Here is a 15,730-nt window from a genome sequence, read left to right as displayed (position 1 = left end):
ATCCTTCCCCTTCCCCCACCTCGGGTTCCAACACCGAAGGCTTAGGCTAAGCGCTTCGGACCTTCAATCATATCTGGATCCAAAGAGGAGGGATCAAGAAGCTTAGGGAGGCCAGGTATCTGACCGCCGAAATCCCGCACAGGATGCCTGCTTAAGGGTAGGTCATCCCCACTCCCGAACCCAACGGGAGTGTCGTATTTGTCTCCCACTTCCTCCGAGGGCTAGGTTTTAGTCTTGATCCCTTTGTTAGAGGGCTCATGTTCTATTACGTGCTAGATTTCCATGATCTAGCTCTGGATTCCTTCCTTCACATCTCGTCGTTTATCGTCGTGTGTGAAACCTTCCTCCCGCGTCACCCCCCACTTCGGCCTATGGCTCAAGACCTTCAATGTGAAGATGAAGATGATCAATGGGCGACACGCAGAGTGCGGAGGCACTATAATAAGCAAAGGTGTTGATGCCCTATGGCCAAAGGGTTCCTTCGTGGAGGTCTCTGACTTATGGCAACGGGAGTGGTTCTACATCACAGCTCCCCGAGGCACAAAGCGGGCGGCCGCCCTTGCCTTCTGCTTGGGCCCTCCGCCTCAACTGGCATCATGGGTCAACAAGGGACTGGACTGGGGGCCAGTTAATGACGTACCGACATTGCAAAGCTGCATTCGAGATCTCCTCAAGAGGGATGTCGGTCTTGTCAAGGTAATGCAAGTAATGCTAGTTCGTCGGGTCCTGCCGTGCCAACGTCGATCTCTCCGTATGTGGGAGTTCAATCCGGAGGGACCGCGAACTATTCAACAATTCTTCGGCCTGACACTCGAAGGGATGTACAGACTATTCTTCGGATCACGAATAAAGTGTCCGGACACCACCGAGGATGCGGGTCTCAACTGCAACCGTCCAGATACCCAAGTAAGTAATTACGCAACCGAACATGTTGTCTTTATATTTGTCATAACATCAATCTGAAAAATTTCTCTCGGCCAGGACTGGATAAGAAAGGCGGAGAGGATCAGGTGTTCGGCCCACCTTCCCGAAGGTTCGCTGGATCCTGTACTAACCAGGATGCTTGAGCGCGCACCCTATCAGGTGCCATCAGGAGAAGATGAGGGGAGGAATAGAGAAGCCAAAAGCGGGCTTCATACCTTACACATCCAAACTAGGGGAGTAAGTGCCTTCGCGCATGAGGATGATCGGAGAGGTGAATCTAGAATCCCCTCTCCTCGCGGGAAGAAAAGGGTCGTCCCTGAAGACTTGGAAACAGAGGTTTCCAAACGAGGGAAGCAACTTTCACCAGGGGGCCCTGCCCCAGAGGGCGTCCTCACCGCACAACGCCCACAAGGGGGCCAGCCCTCCACCGAGATGTAAGTGAATCAAAAGTACTTTGGTCAATATATCCTGCTTTATCTCTGAGAATAACAAACGAGACATATCTCTTGCAGTCCGGCTCGTAGCCCTTCTCAACAGAGTTCGTCTTCAGGGGATCTTCTTTCGGAGATGATGGAGAGCGAAACGCCTCCTCCTGCCTCCCCGCCCCATGGGGCGGACGACCCTGAGGTGTCGTCACGGAGGATTTCTCCTGATCCGCCAAGGACAGAAGTTAACACTTCGGCCGCCCGAAACTCGGAGTATTTGGCTCCCAAGGACAGCAACAGAAAGAGTCCGGGATTGTCCGCCATACACTGATGGGTCTTCTGAAGCAAGCGGCTATCTCAGAGGCGCATCATACCTTAATGGGTACGGTGGTTGAGAGGATTTCATCCGCCAAAAGCGGGTTGAATGAAGCTTTTACGAGCCTGTTAAGAGGCTTTAAGGTACACCAAGTAATATATGTGTATTTCTGACAGTACCGCACACGCTAGGTGTGCTCTGTATAGGTAGTAGCCCCTGAGACTCTGGTTGCCGTCCAGAGGCGGCAAACAGAGGATCATAGTCCTAGGTAATGATCGCGCTGTTTTTTTGTGCAGGCGGCTGAGGGTCCGATGGCTGGCCGCACTGCTGATATTGCCGAGCTGAGGCGCCAGCTTGACGTGGCGGATGCCGACATCGCGCTTGTGAACAAGCGGCTTGACGAGGCACAGGGTATGTATTTTCAGGTGGTCAGCAAATATTAAGAGGAGCATGATGCTAGTATCGATAATATGTTGTGACTGCAGATGGAGCTGCTGTCGTGGAGACCCTTCGGGTAGAACTTGCCCGAGCCAAGGAACAAGCCAGGATAAGTGATGCGGCCTCCCTAAAGGCGGCCGAAGAGTTAAGAGCCGAGCGGGCTGCTCATCGCCAGAGTGAAGATAAAATAGCCAAGATGGTTGTTGAGCTGAAAGATGCCGCCGGCCGATATGAGCTCCTTGAAAAGGAAAGCCAAGCGAAAGCAGCTGACCTGAAGAAGGCCTTGGAAGCAGCCAAGGAAACCTGCTCTGAAATTAGAGGGGTGAGGGAGGAGCTTCATGAAGCCGGAGATATCGCAACTGGGAGGCCCTTTTTGTTGCAGATGAAATTCGGATATCCAAAGTATGCCCCCCTGGATCAATTATGAGTGTTGCAGACGCGTATTCGGACTTGGCAAAGAGTGTTGCCGATGCGACTGAGTTTTTCAAAGATCAGAAGGATCATGAGGTGGAAAAGTTGTTCTGGTCGTAGTTCAGTGCTCTGACGCGTCCGCTGCTGTTGATTGAACGAATGGCCGAGTGGGCCGAGCTCCATAGGTTGTCCGGGCTTGCTATGAGGTCTGTCATGGATCATCTTTGGCCGAAGGGACCAAGACCGGACAGTTATTTTTGTTTAGTGCAACGATTCCTTGGGGCTATGTCACATATCGACGCTGTGAAGAGGTCGGCGTGCATAGAGGGTGCACGGATGTCTCTTGCCCTTGTTAAAACATATTGGGTAGGGATGGAGGCCACCGCTATTGCAACCCGGGGTCCGGCGGGAGGCCAGGACCCGACCGAGCACTATTTTGAATAAGTCCTAGAAGGCACCCGTTTAATAGAGGCTCAGTGCTCGAAGAGCACCATGTTCGAGTGGCATGTATCTAAATTGTAAAAAAACAATGCTATTTTGATTAGAAAGGCAGTGTTTATACTTTTTCCTGAAAGTATTATAGTGCCTCCTGTGCGGCTGTTTATGTATTTATATAACCTGAAAGTTTGCAGTCGTCGGCTTCAGCCCCCACGCATAAAATGCAGGGGTGTTCGAAAAAGCGCATAATCACACTTGATCCAACGTCTTGGTCCATTAAGGAGGTGATAGTGCGGCGAACTAGGCAATCGTACTATATAGCTTTAACACTTTCACTATATAGCCCCTGGTTCTTCCGCGTTCATCCGAATATGGTGCGCGTACGTACATGACCGATGGTCTTTCGTTAATGCGGAGGAATCGCGAAGATTCCGCTGAGTCATCGAGTGGTTGACCAGTCTCGCGCTATATCATGACAGTCAGTTTTTGGCTTTCTCTACTGAGGTGCTCATCCAGATGAACCAGGGCACTATCACAATAGTTCTCCCGGTGCTAGCTTAGCCGATAGAGCGGAATGTAAGGTAGCAAAACACGGGAGCCGGGCAAACCCAACTATTGACCAAAGACATTATTCGGAGCTGATGCATATAAGGCCAAACTTGCGACACCGAACACTCCCTAAGGTATTCGGACTTTACAACATATGCTGGGCTGAGTAACTCCCTCGATAATGAGCCCTGAATTTCCAGATACATGCCAATAAAGCCAGCATCCCTCTCGGTTGCGTTGAGTGCCCGGAGGGTGTGAAGCAACAAGAGACATTAAAAAGGTTTACGCAGGGTCTTAATCTAAAAAGAAACCTTTGAGCGGGGCCCTGCTACACGTCTGCGCCTTTTTCTCTGTTGTGCCGTATCCTGGAAGGGTGTAGCACGATGATCATCTATAAAAAGGAAAAATCCAGGTGAAAGACTACGTGCGAAACGTTGGTTATTCTTAATGAACCATGAAAATGCAATCTATTATTATTTAATAGGGTCAAGCCAAACTATGGGCTTTTTTACATGCGGGCAGCCCCTAGCACCACCTATGGGGGTATATCCGTTGACCCAAGCTTAGGTTTATCTGGGTTGTTACAGCTGGTGGTGCACCGGACTTGTCTAACCATATCTATGGCCTTGACGACCGATCATTTTGGTTGGAGAGGCCGTTCAGTGTTTGGCTGCTAGAGCCGCCACATATTCTTCCGCACGTAAGGAACGCTCTGTGTTTTCGCTAACTGTGATGACGCCACGTGGACCGGGCATCTTATGTTTAAGATAAGCATAGTGCGGTACTACATTGAAACGATCGAAGGACGTTCTTCCAAGTAGTGCGTGATAGCTTCTTCGGAATGGAGCGATGTCGAAGATTAATTCTTCACTTCTGAAGTTGTAGGTAGAACCGAATACAACCTCTAGTACTAGAGAGCCCGTGCAGCGGGCCTCGATGCCTGGTATTACTCCTTTAAAGGTAGTCTTGCTTTGGCTGATTCTTGACGGGTCTATCCCCATTTTGCGGACAGTGTCCTGATATATCAGATTAAGACTACTGCCGGCATCCATAAGGACTCGGGTGAGATGGTATCCGTCAATTATTGGGTCGAGCACCAAGGCAGCCGATCCTCCATGCCGGATACTAGTCAGATGATCCCTGCGATCAAAAGTGATCGGGCAGGCCGACCAAGGATTGAATTTGGGGGTGACAGGCGCTACAGCATATACGTCTCATAGTGCGCGTTTGCGCCTTCTCTTTGGTATGTGAGTTGCATAAATCATATTCACTGTTTTGACTTCTGGTGGGAGTTTTTTCTGTCCCCCAGTGTTCGACTGGCGAGGCACATCCTCGTCTTCACTTGGCATCTCCCGCCCTTTGTGTTTGGCGTTTAGCTTGTCGGCCTGCTTGAAAATCCAGCATTCTCTGTGGGTGTGATTTGTAGGTTTTTCGGGGGTGCCATGAATCTGACATAATATGTTTAGAATCTTATTTAGGCTGGATGGTCCGTCTCTACTGCCTTTAAATGGCTTTTCCATTGACCGGGTTGAGAGCCCCTTAATCCGGCGTTGACCGCCGTGTTATCTGTTCTGTCTTCATTGTTTCGACGCTTGTTTTTATTGCATCGCGGCTTCCCGTTGCCATCCCTGACTTCGGATGTGCCTAGGTCGTTGGTGCCACTATGGGCCAACCAGTTGTCCTCGCCTACGCAGAAGCGGGTCATAAGGCTTGTTAGGGCTGCCATTGTCCTCGGCTTTTCTTGGCCGAGGTGTCTGGTGAGCCATTTGTCTCGGATACTGTGCTTGAAAGCCGCTAAGGCTTCGGCATCCGGGCAGTCGATGATTTGATTCTTCTTAGTGAGAAATCTGTTCGAAAGCTTACGGGCTGACTCTCCGGGTTGTTGGATTATGTGACTTAAATCGTCTGCCTCCGGAGGTTGGACATAGCTCCCTTGAAAATTGGCTCTGAAAGCATCCTCATGTTCCTCCCAACTTCCAATTGAGTTTTCGGGGAGGCTTTTCAACCAATGCCGAGCTGGTCCTTTCAACTTGAGGGGCAGGTATTTAATGGCGTGGAGATCATCTCCGCGAGCCATGTGGATGTGAAGGATAAAGTCCTCAATCTAGACCCCAGGGTATGTCGTTCCGTCCTATGCCTCTATATTCACGGGCTTAAATCCCTTTGGAAATTCATGATCTAGCACCTCATCGGTGAAGCACAGGGGGTGCGCGACACCCCTGTATTTGGATGTGTCATGGCATGCTGTCAATGGTTGTTGTGTTCGGTGTTGATTCCGAGCTGGTATTCGATCGGTATGGTCATTTTGGTGGCTATGATCCTGTGCCGGAGCACGCTTCCCAGATACATAGATGGACCTGGCCATGCCGGCTTTTATGTCCAGGAGCTCACATAAATCGTGTGCTGACTTGTGTGCGGCATCATTAGCCGCCCTGTCGCGGCCACGGGGTGGTCAGTCCGGCTGATCGGTCGTTTTATTTTTTGGCTGAATGGGCTCTGTAGCCTCGTCGTCGAATTCGGGCAGTAGCTTGCACTTTGGGTAGCTCTTTGTGTGGCGATCGTCGCCGTATTTTTCTTCAGTGTCGAGCACTTTATTCCATCTATGGTTGAGCGTATCCTGCGCGGCCTTAAGCCTTTGCTTTTTCTTCTTCAAGTTCCTCGCGGTGGCAATAAGCCTTCTATGGAGGTTCTCTTGTTCTAAGTGTTTTTCCGGGATGATGAGTGCATCGTCGTCTGGACTGTTCTCCTCTCCGAAGACAGGTTGATGACTTTTACCCTCGGGATCACCGTCATCGGACATCGGCTTCAGACTATGTTCACCGTCCCCTGGCGCATCCTCCTCCATTGCTGGGTCCATGGGGTCGTTGTTTCCTTTGAAGTCGACCGGGGTGTTTTCTTGCACTGTTATCGCTGTTTTTGTTGTGGCGGGATTTAGAGAGGCACCTATGTCGTCGCTTTGGTTTCTGCTCGAGGGGATTATCCTCCGTTGCATCCTTCCGTTCCTCGACGTTGTTTTCTTTAGGTGTATCCACCATGTATATATCGTATGATGAGGTGGCTGTCCAGCGCCCCGTGGGCGGTGGTTCCTATTCATCTCCAGCATCGTCTTCCATACCGTCGATGTCTTCGGGGTCGAAGTCAAGCGTGTCGGTTAAGTCATCGATAGTGGCTATTAAGTGGGTGGTGGGTTGGAAACGAATTTCTTTGTCGTCCGCTTCCCACTCAAGCCGGACATAGTTCGGCCAAGACTCTCCTGATAGAGAGAGAGAGATCTCAATGAATTTAGCACGTCGCCCAAGGGTGAGTGCTGAAAGATATTTACGGAGGTAAACTCCATGATTGGTGCCCAATCAGATTCAATAGGCACGGACGCACGCGGTTCAGAACCAATGGACGGAGACGAGTCCGAGGGTCTGATGACACATATCTCTTTGGAGACGAAGTCTGTGTTCGGCTCCAGCGCCGATTAATGTGCGGTTTCCGTGTCGGGGTCCATCCCCACATCCTCAAATGGCATGATCTGCTCCAGATTAAGGGCCGGGGCAGCCCCAGGTGCGATCTCCCGAACACTATCCGATGGCAGATCTAAGTCATGCATGTCGTGACTGTTCGGCGCTCTTGACATGGGCTCGAATCCGTCGAAGATAAAGTCTCCGCGGATGTCGACAATGTATTTCAAGTTTCCAAACCTGACCTGATGGCCAGCGGCGTAGCTATCGATCTTCTCCAGATGGCCAAGCGAGTTGGCCCGCAATACGAAGCTGCTGAATACGAAGATCTGGCCGGGGAGGAAAACCTCACCCTGGACTGCATCGTTGCAGATGATTGAAGGAGCCGTCAAGTCATATCGTGACGGCAATGTGGCTCAAAGAAAGCACAATGTCGGTGTCAAAACCAGCGGATCTTGGGTAGGGGTCCCGAACTATGCGTCTAAGGCTAATGGTAACAGGAGGCGGGGGACACAATGTTTACCCAGGTTCGGGCCCTCTCGATGGAGGTAATACCCTACTTCCTGCTTGATTGATCTTGATGATATGAGTATTACAAGAGTTGATCTACCCCGAGATCGTAGAGGCTAAACCCTAGAAGCTAGCCTATGATTATGATTGTCCTTGTCCTACAGACTAAACCCTCCGGTTTATATAGACACCGGAGGGGCCTAGGGTTACCCAGAGTTGGTTACAGAGAAGGAAATCTACATATCCGAATTGCCAAGCTTGCCTTCCATGCAAAGGAGAGTCCCACCCGGACATAGGACGAAGTCTTCAATCTTGTATCTTCATAGTCCAACAGTCGGGCCAAAGTATATAGTCCAGCTGTCCGAGGACCCCCTAATCCAGGACTCCCTCACCGGCCACTCCGATAAGTATTAGCTTTCCGAAGATATGTCCAGTCTGTATTCTTAATCAGTATGTATCTTATCAGCCCACTTCTTTACAGGGCTGGACAAAGAAAGCGGGGCGGATCAAGAGTGTCGGCTCCGCTGCCCAATGACCCGGTCACTCCCCAGCTAACGGAGATGCTGGTCCCGATGCCCTACCAGGCGCCGGAGAAGAAGGGCAAGGAGCCCAAGGTAGGGCCCCGCCACAGAGGTCCTTCGGGCTCTATGTCTGGAGAGACCGAGGACATCTCCTCTCATGAGAAATACGAGGACGAAGAGGAGGAGGAGGAGGAGGTGGAGAGCGACTCCCCCCGCAGAACGAGGAGGAAGAAGAGGACAACCTTCGAGAACACGGAGGAGGCGGCACCAAAGAGGAAGAAGATTACCCTCTCGGTCAGTTCGGAATCGGAGTCCGGACACAGCCTGAGGAGAGCCTCCAGGGTGAAGCCCTTGGCCGAATCATAAGTACCAAAATCTTACTTGTTCAGCTTCGTTCCTTTTCTTGCTTTTCAGCCCTCCACACGATATCCCGAACACCTCGTCTTCGTCGAGGAGCTCTCTGGAGCCTGAAGAGGCGAAGAGTGACGGACCATCACCAACCCCCTCCCCCACTGCCATGGAGGACACCGAGGTGTCGTCCCAAAGGAACTCTCCTGGCCGAGGAGGGGCGAACGAGGCCGTCCAGAAGGCGCCTGAGGTTAATACCTCGGATGCCGCAGACCGAGGGACGGTGACCAACACGACCACCGAGGGTGGAGGGTCTCAACGGTTTGTGCCCACTGTTGGAGATATGCCCTAGAGGCAATCATGTATGATGATATTTCCTATGTGTTTATGAATAAAGATAGTCCTTGGACATTATCAATGATGTATATCAGCAAGTACGTGACTTGTTTGTGGGACTCTACATTGTATGATGACTGTCCTAAAAGGTCCCTATTCGAAAGGGTTGTGTGGACGCGCAGCCGACTAGACTAGCATATGACACGGTTGATGGCTTGGTCTCACTAGACATGGAGCATTGGATGCTAACCGGATAATATGGACTTGGAAAGGTCTGGTCGGATTCGACGTAGGCGGATCTGAGTCGAGATAAGGTCCGAGTTGGACAGACCCAACTATGAGACGCAGTGATATGTCATCTGTGAGTCTCTAGTACAACATACATTCTATGTTCTAAGACCTGAGCTGACGCATGTACTCGGGATGGTGACAAACTTGCTTTGGACCGACACAATGCTACTCCTTGACTGGGTAGTTACAAAGGTAGGTTTCGGGTTTGTCTAGTCCCATGCTGCGAGACATGGTCGAGCAAGATGAGATTTGCCCCTCCGATCAGGAGAGATATACTCTGGGCCCCTCGTGTGATCCGACTAGGATAAGCATGGCCATGCGACAAGGATTATGAGATAATCCAGTTTGTGGTCGGTATCACTGGAACGAGAAACAGGTCGGGCTACCACAAGGATGACAGACTCGCCTTGAGCCCGACAACATATATCGTGAGGCAAAGGGAACAGAAGTGTGACACGTTGTACAGGTTCGCCTCACCAGCTTCATAGTCTGCTTGGTGTTCGGCATGCCTTGCTAGAGGCCGCTACCAACCGTGCAGTTCGGAGGTGATCCCAACTGCGACCAAGCTGACTTGAACCTAAGGGGTCGCGTGCTTAAGGGAAGGAACCTACAAGGTCGGATTCGGAGGACACTGGTCGGATGTGATCCGAGCTGGACTTGGAACGCGACCGAGTAGACTTTGGGCTTTAGGGTCCGTGCGAGGCCCAAGTGTTGAGCCCGCGACAAACGCCTATATAAAGTGGAGTTGCGGCACACTCATGGCGTTGATCGCTTCGGCGCTGCAACTAGGGTTTGCATGTGTTGCGAATAGCCACCTCACTCGCCGACGACTGTGTGATCGGACCTAGCAGTCCGCCGCACGGTGTTCCTCCTGCACACGCGGATACCGTTAGAGGCGGTGCACTTGCGCCGCTCCGGCGAACTTGTACGTGGGATCGGACGACTGGCTGTTCGAGGGAGATCGGACGAGGAGGAGACGATCCACACAGACGCGCTTCCTCAACCCTACTTCCGCTGCACGGCACTTTGCGTCTAGTGGAAACGAACTGTGATCCATCTCCCGTAGCATGTTCTTGGCTATTCTGCGCATAGGAAATCATAATTTGTAGTCGACGTACCCTACCCTAGATCCCAACACCCCGGCTGAACACCATCCCGGAGACCAATGTGGCTCAGGGTTTGGATCAGCAACCCCCTACGATAGAAGGGGGAGGAGCAGCAGCTCCATTGGCGGCCTCCCGGAGGCCACTCATGCTCTGGAGGAAGCGCTGCAACGCACTTCCATCAAGGAGGAGCACCGCACCCTGATGGGTGCGGTTATGGAAAAGATTCAGTCTGCAAAAAGCGGACTGAATGAAGCCTTCAACAGCCTACTGACGGGCTTTGAGGTATGTGATGTAATTCTCTAACAAGTTTTTCATATAAAAGTATGAACCCATGTATAGACAATAGCCCCTGAGACTCTGTCCGGATTAGAACAATCCGGTCATAGTATCCCAAAACAAGTTACTAATGTACTGTGCTATTGTGTGAGACAGGCCTCCATGTTGGCGGCTACTGCCCAAGCCGCAGAGGTTTCCGAGCTCAATCAGAAACTTAGATTAGCCGATGAGGAGCTCGACTACGTCAATAAGCGGTTTGACGAAATGCAAGGTATGCGGAACTTACATACCATAAGTGATATGTGTATTGATTTTTTAACTTATTAAATTTTACTATAATAATCATAGTTGGCGCGACCGAGGTCAAACCCCTCAAGAGCGCACTTGCCCAAGCCCAAAAAGAGGCGGAGGAGAACAGGGCAGCTGCTATCTAGGCGGCAAAGGACCTGGAGGCGGAGAAAACTGCCCACTGAAAACATGAGGCTCGGGTGGGCAAAGTTGAGCAAGAGCTCAAGGACGCCATTGCTAAGTGTGAGTCCTTGGAGTAGAAGACTTCATACCAAGCGTCCGAACTCGCCAAGGCTCTCCATGATATCAAGGAAGCCCGGGTTGAGTCCCAGAGTGGGACCGCCATGTGCGTAGCACCGTGTATTTCGTACCCGACACACAAACCGGTAGAATGTGATTCTATGCATAACTTTGTTTTGCAGGTTTGATGTGAATAGTATGGCTCATGTGTATGTGATGCATGTGTGTAATTTATACGTGGCCTGCGTGTCATGTTTGTCAGCCGACAGGAGCCAAAGTGCTGTCATTATATTGTATAACAACCTGCGTGTCGACTTGTGACTCTATGTAAATTCATTACTAGTTGTAGTAGTTGGATAATAGGGATCAGGTTGGTGGCTTGGCGTCCCAGCGTGACAAACAAGATGGAGTTCCTAGATGGTCATCGGAGTCGGAGCCGACCTGGAAGAACATCCATGAAGGAGCCATACTGTCGGTGTCAAAACCGGCGGATCTCGGGTAGGCGTTCCCGAACTGTGCGTCTAGGCGGATGGTAATAGGAGACAAGGGACACGATGTTTTTACCCAGGTTCGGGCCCTCTCGGTGGAGGTAAAACCCTACTCCTACTTGATTAATATTGATGATATGGGTAGTACAAGAGTAGATCTACCACGAGATCAAGGAGGGTAAACCCTAGAAGCTAGCCTATGGTATGATTGTTGTTCGTCCTACGGACTAAAACCCTCCGGTTTATATAGACACCAAAGAGGGTTAGGGTGACACAGAGTCGGTTACAAGGGTAGGAGATCTACATATCCGTATCGCCAAGCTTGCCTTCCACGCCAAGGAAAGTCCCATCCGGACACGGGACAAAGTCTTCAATCTTGTATCTTCATAGTCCAGGAGTCCGGCCAACGGTGATAGTTCGGCTATCCGGACACCCCCTAATCCAGGACTCCCTCAGTAGCCCCCGAACCAGGCTTCAATGACGATGAGTCCGGCGCGTAGATTATCTTCGGCATTGCGAGGCGGGTTCTTCTCCAAATTCCATACACTTGTCGAATAGTGTCCGGCTTCTGATAAATGTTGCGCTCCTTGGCTTCCACGCCCAATAATGGCCATCTTCCACATGGCGAACGAATGCGAAAAGCCAGGGTATTTTTACACTTTCCCCCTAGCTACGCAAATGAGCTGCCTATAGAAAGAGACGAGGATCTAGATCCGAATCACACCATCCCCCCTTCGCAAGCTTTCATCGGAGCGCCTCTGACAAAAAATCCATTCCACCATGGACAGTCAACGCGGCTCCTCCTCTCGCGCTCGCAGCCCCATGCCTGGGGATTGGGAGAGATGTTCAGTCCCGCATAGCAAGCTAGTGACGCTCCAAACCAAGGAATTTCTTCCCCCGACCTTCATGGTTCCGGTTCAAGCCGGACTCGCCACCTACAAGGGTGGAAAACAAGCGGAGAGCGTCCCCGATCCTTCCAAAGGAGAGCGGGTATGTTTCGTCTCTTATCTGATAAGAGGACTCGGATTTCCAATACATCCGTTTCTCCGGGGGCTCCTGGAGTTCTATGGCCTCCAGCTGCACCACCTTACGCCTGCCTCCATTCTGCACATCGCGGGCTGCGTAGCCCTTTGCGAACTATTTTTGGGGGTCGAGGCTCATTTTGTGCTGTGGAAGAGATTATTCTGCCTCGTACCCCGTTCTCATGAGGGGTCAATATATCAAGTGGGCGGAGCCGGGCTATGGCGCATCGCCGGGACCGGATATCTATCTGGAACCCCGAAGAAGGCGTCCGAAGACTGGCCTTTGGAATGGTTTTATATAGAAGACGCCCCGCTACCGGATCCCGTTTGGACCGGCCTCCCGGAGTTCAGTAATGCTCCCTTGAAGAAACGCCTAAGTTGGCGTCCACGGAGCCCCCAAAGGAATAGCGACAAGGACGTCCTTTACCTGATGAGCCGAATAAGGTTGCTGGCTCATTCCGGACTGACCATGATCAGTGTCATGGCCACATGCATTATGCGGGGGGTGCAGCCACTCCAGTAAAGGGGCCATCCCATGTGGGATTTCAACGGGGAGGATGACGCCACCCGCCACGGCCGTAAGGGGCCGGGATCGGTCGCCGATCTGGTGAAGATTTTGTCCGCGCTGTACAAGGGGGAAGATGAGGATTTTCTCCGTGTCAGTCCACTGAATGGATTTTCTATGAACAATCCTCGAAGCTGGGTAAGCGAACATCCCCTTTTCCGCACATCCGATCCATATTCCCATGGTTATATATTTCATTTTGTGAGTTCGACGCAGGAACTGCGTCAGGCCGAAAAAGATATAAACAGCCTGCCTCTACAACCCGAGGATCCGGAACGGTTCCTCGATCCGGCCTCCCAAGAGGATCCGGACTTATCGGTGGAGCTGATTGACGGGGTATTTCACCAACTAAGCATCGATAATGCCTTGGTTGCCATTACGGCCGACTACCCCGGAATACTTCCAGCATCACAGGTAACTGAGGCCGAAGCCCCAGTACTTTGCTAATTACATATTCGTGCTTTATTTTTTATTACCGTATATCAATGGTGTTTTGTAGGGGGTGCCTTCGAGGCGGGGGGCCGAGCCCGCGGCGGCTAGCCAACAAGAGGCAGCACGGCCAAGCAGGCTGAAAAGAAGTGCGGTCCGGACTGAAACGCCACCGCAACGGTAATGCGTGTCACCATATTCCTAGGATTGATTCCGGGAAGGTATATTAATGCTGGTGCTCTTTTCAGGAAAAAGAGCGCCCGCCGGACTGTGTCCGGACAGATGGCCAATCGAGCCTCCGCCAGCCAGGCTCCAACTCCGGGTCCGGAAACGGAGGTAAACACGAGGCGTGCGTCGGATGCTCCTCCGACAGAGGGTGCCGACAGATTGTCCGCCACCAACTTCGAGGTGGAGAGTGCCATGAATCACAGGTGCCGCCGGACAGTTCTTCATGACGCATGTTTCTCCCAGGAAGCATTGAACACCTTCAATTTGGGAGACACGCACCTCCGTTCCGCTCAAGATGGTCTAGCCAGAGCCACGGAGCAGTATGTAAAGGACATACGGGTAAGGAAATTTGACAGTTATATATGCCAGTAGCCCCCGAGAATTAAAATTAGTTAGGAGAACTGATTTAAGGATCATTTGTTATGCAGGATCTTACGGAAAAGAATACCCGACTGTCTCAGGAGCTTGAAGAGTGCAAGGCCCAGCTTGAGGCCGCACTAGCCGCCCCAGGGGGAGCCACAGAGACCCCCTCCGGTAATATGTACTTCAAAAGATAAGTAGTTTGTGAAGTGCGGCGTGTGTATAAGTCTGACAATAATATTACAGATGGCGCCGGACTAGATCCGGACAAGCAACATCTCCTGTGCCAGTTAAAGGTCGGCGAGAATGTGCTTGCAAGGGTGAGGCAAGAGAAAAATAATCTCCAAGAAGCCAACACCCAGCTGGGTGAGGAACTAAAGGATGTTCGAGCCCAGCTGTCTGACTCCGTTAAGGACAATCGGCGGCTTCGTCGCGACATTTATAGTAAGCGCTTGAGGCTGCTTTTTTGAAAAGAAGAGTTCGGTGAGGAAGTTGACTAACAGAAATATGTCTGTAGATATGCTCACAGGTCGTCCTGCAGAGGAAATGCCCGGTTCAACGGGTGACCTACTTCCCGAGCTGCTGCAACTGCACGAACGAGTTCGGCAAGTGATGAGAGACGTCGCCCAGGCCTTGTGGCCATCCATCTCCCTACCCGAAGGCCTTGGAGAGATTGCAGAGAGGCTTCAGGGAGCACGGCGGCGCTTCCGGCTATGGAAGATATCAGCCTGCCATCAGGGCGCCAGGGAGGCCTGGGCCATGGTGAAGACGCGGTACACGAAGGCTGACCCAAACCACATGGCCGAGGTCGGACCTATGGGGCCCGATGGGAAGGAGATCCCTGTGAGCTTAGTGTACGGCCAAGAAGAGTTGGCCGCAAAGTATTCCCAGCGGGATTGTAAACTAGACAGCCTATTAGATGGTGTTGAAGAGGAATACAATCAGTCAATTTGACTATGTAATGAAAAATGACATGTGAAATGCCTTCTAGCCGGATTGTAGATCGTTTGTCGTAGCGGACCCTTTCGCTTCAACCTCGGGACCCTATCGTCCGGAGTGTGTCCGAATACCCTCGCGGTTATGTAAGAACCGGGGAATGCGTGGAGACCAGGCGTAGGGGTCATTGGTGCTCTATCAGACAAGTGCCCAACTAGTTATGTTATATTACATGGTTAGTAAGAAACATCTTCCAGGGAGAATAGTTCCATTAGGGGTTCCTTTCCCTGGGAGGCATGCCCTAAAGTGCATGTCCGGACTGCAAAAAAAGCAGAAAAACATCTAGGGGTAGATAAATGAATAGGTGAGAAATCGTCTTTTAGTTCACCGACCGAATATTCCCTTAAGCACGCTAGCTTTTGGCTTCACCCAGTCTGAGGTACGCGTCCGGCTGACCAGGCGGTAACAATCACAGAGGTGCTCCCTTTACCACCTCGCCGAACAATCGGGAACGTAGGGGTAAGCACAGGAGCCAGGCAACCCAGCTTGGCCAAAACTTAAGTCATATCGATGCATATAATGGTGAATAAAAGGTACATGCGGAAGTGTGACACATGTGTTGGGCATAAAGCCCGTATAAATAAGCTTCTGTTAAAGAAGCCCCAGGTATATTGAGCGCGGACAACGCGTCAAGTGTGTGCGAACAATGCGCAAATGAGCCTTCAATGGCTTCAGAAAAAGGAGGGAGAAGGAGAGAAATAAAAGACAGTTAAAGTATAAAATATAGACAGAGGAGGGAGACGAACCCCGAGTCCGGCGCTAGGCGTAAAATCTTC

The sequence above is a fragment of the Triticum aestivum genome, chromosome 6B (assembly GCF_018294505.1).
Source record: "Triticum aestivum cultivar Chinese Spring chromosome 6B, IWGSC CS RefSeq v2.1, whole genome shotgun sequence".
In the NCBI taxonomy this organism is placed as follows: domain Eukaryota; kingdom Viridiplantae; phylum Streptophyta; class Magnoliopsida; order Poales; family Poaceae; genus Triticum; species Triticum aestivum.
Note: the sequence above shows the minus strand (reverse complement) of the source record.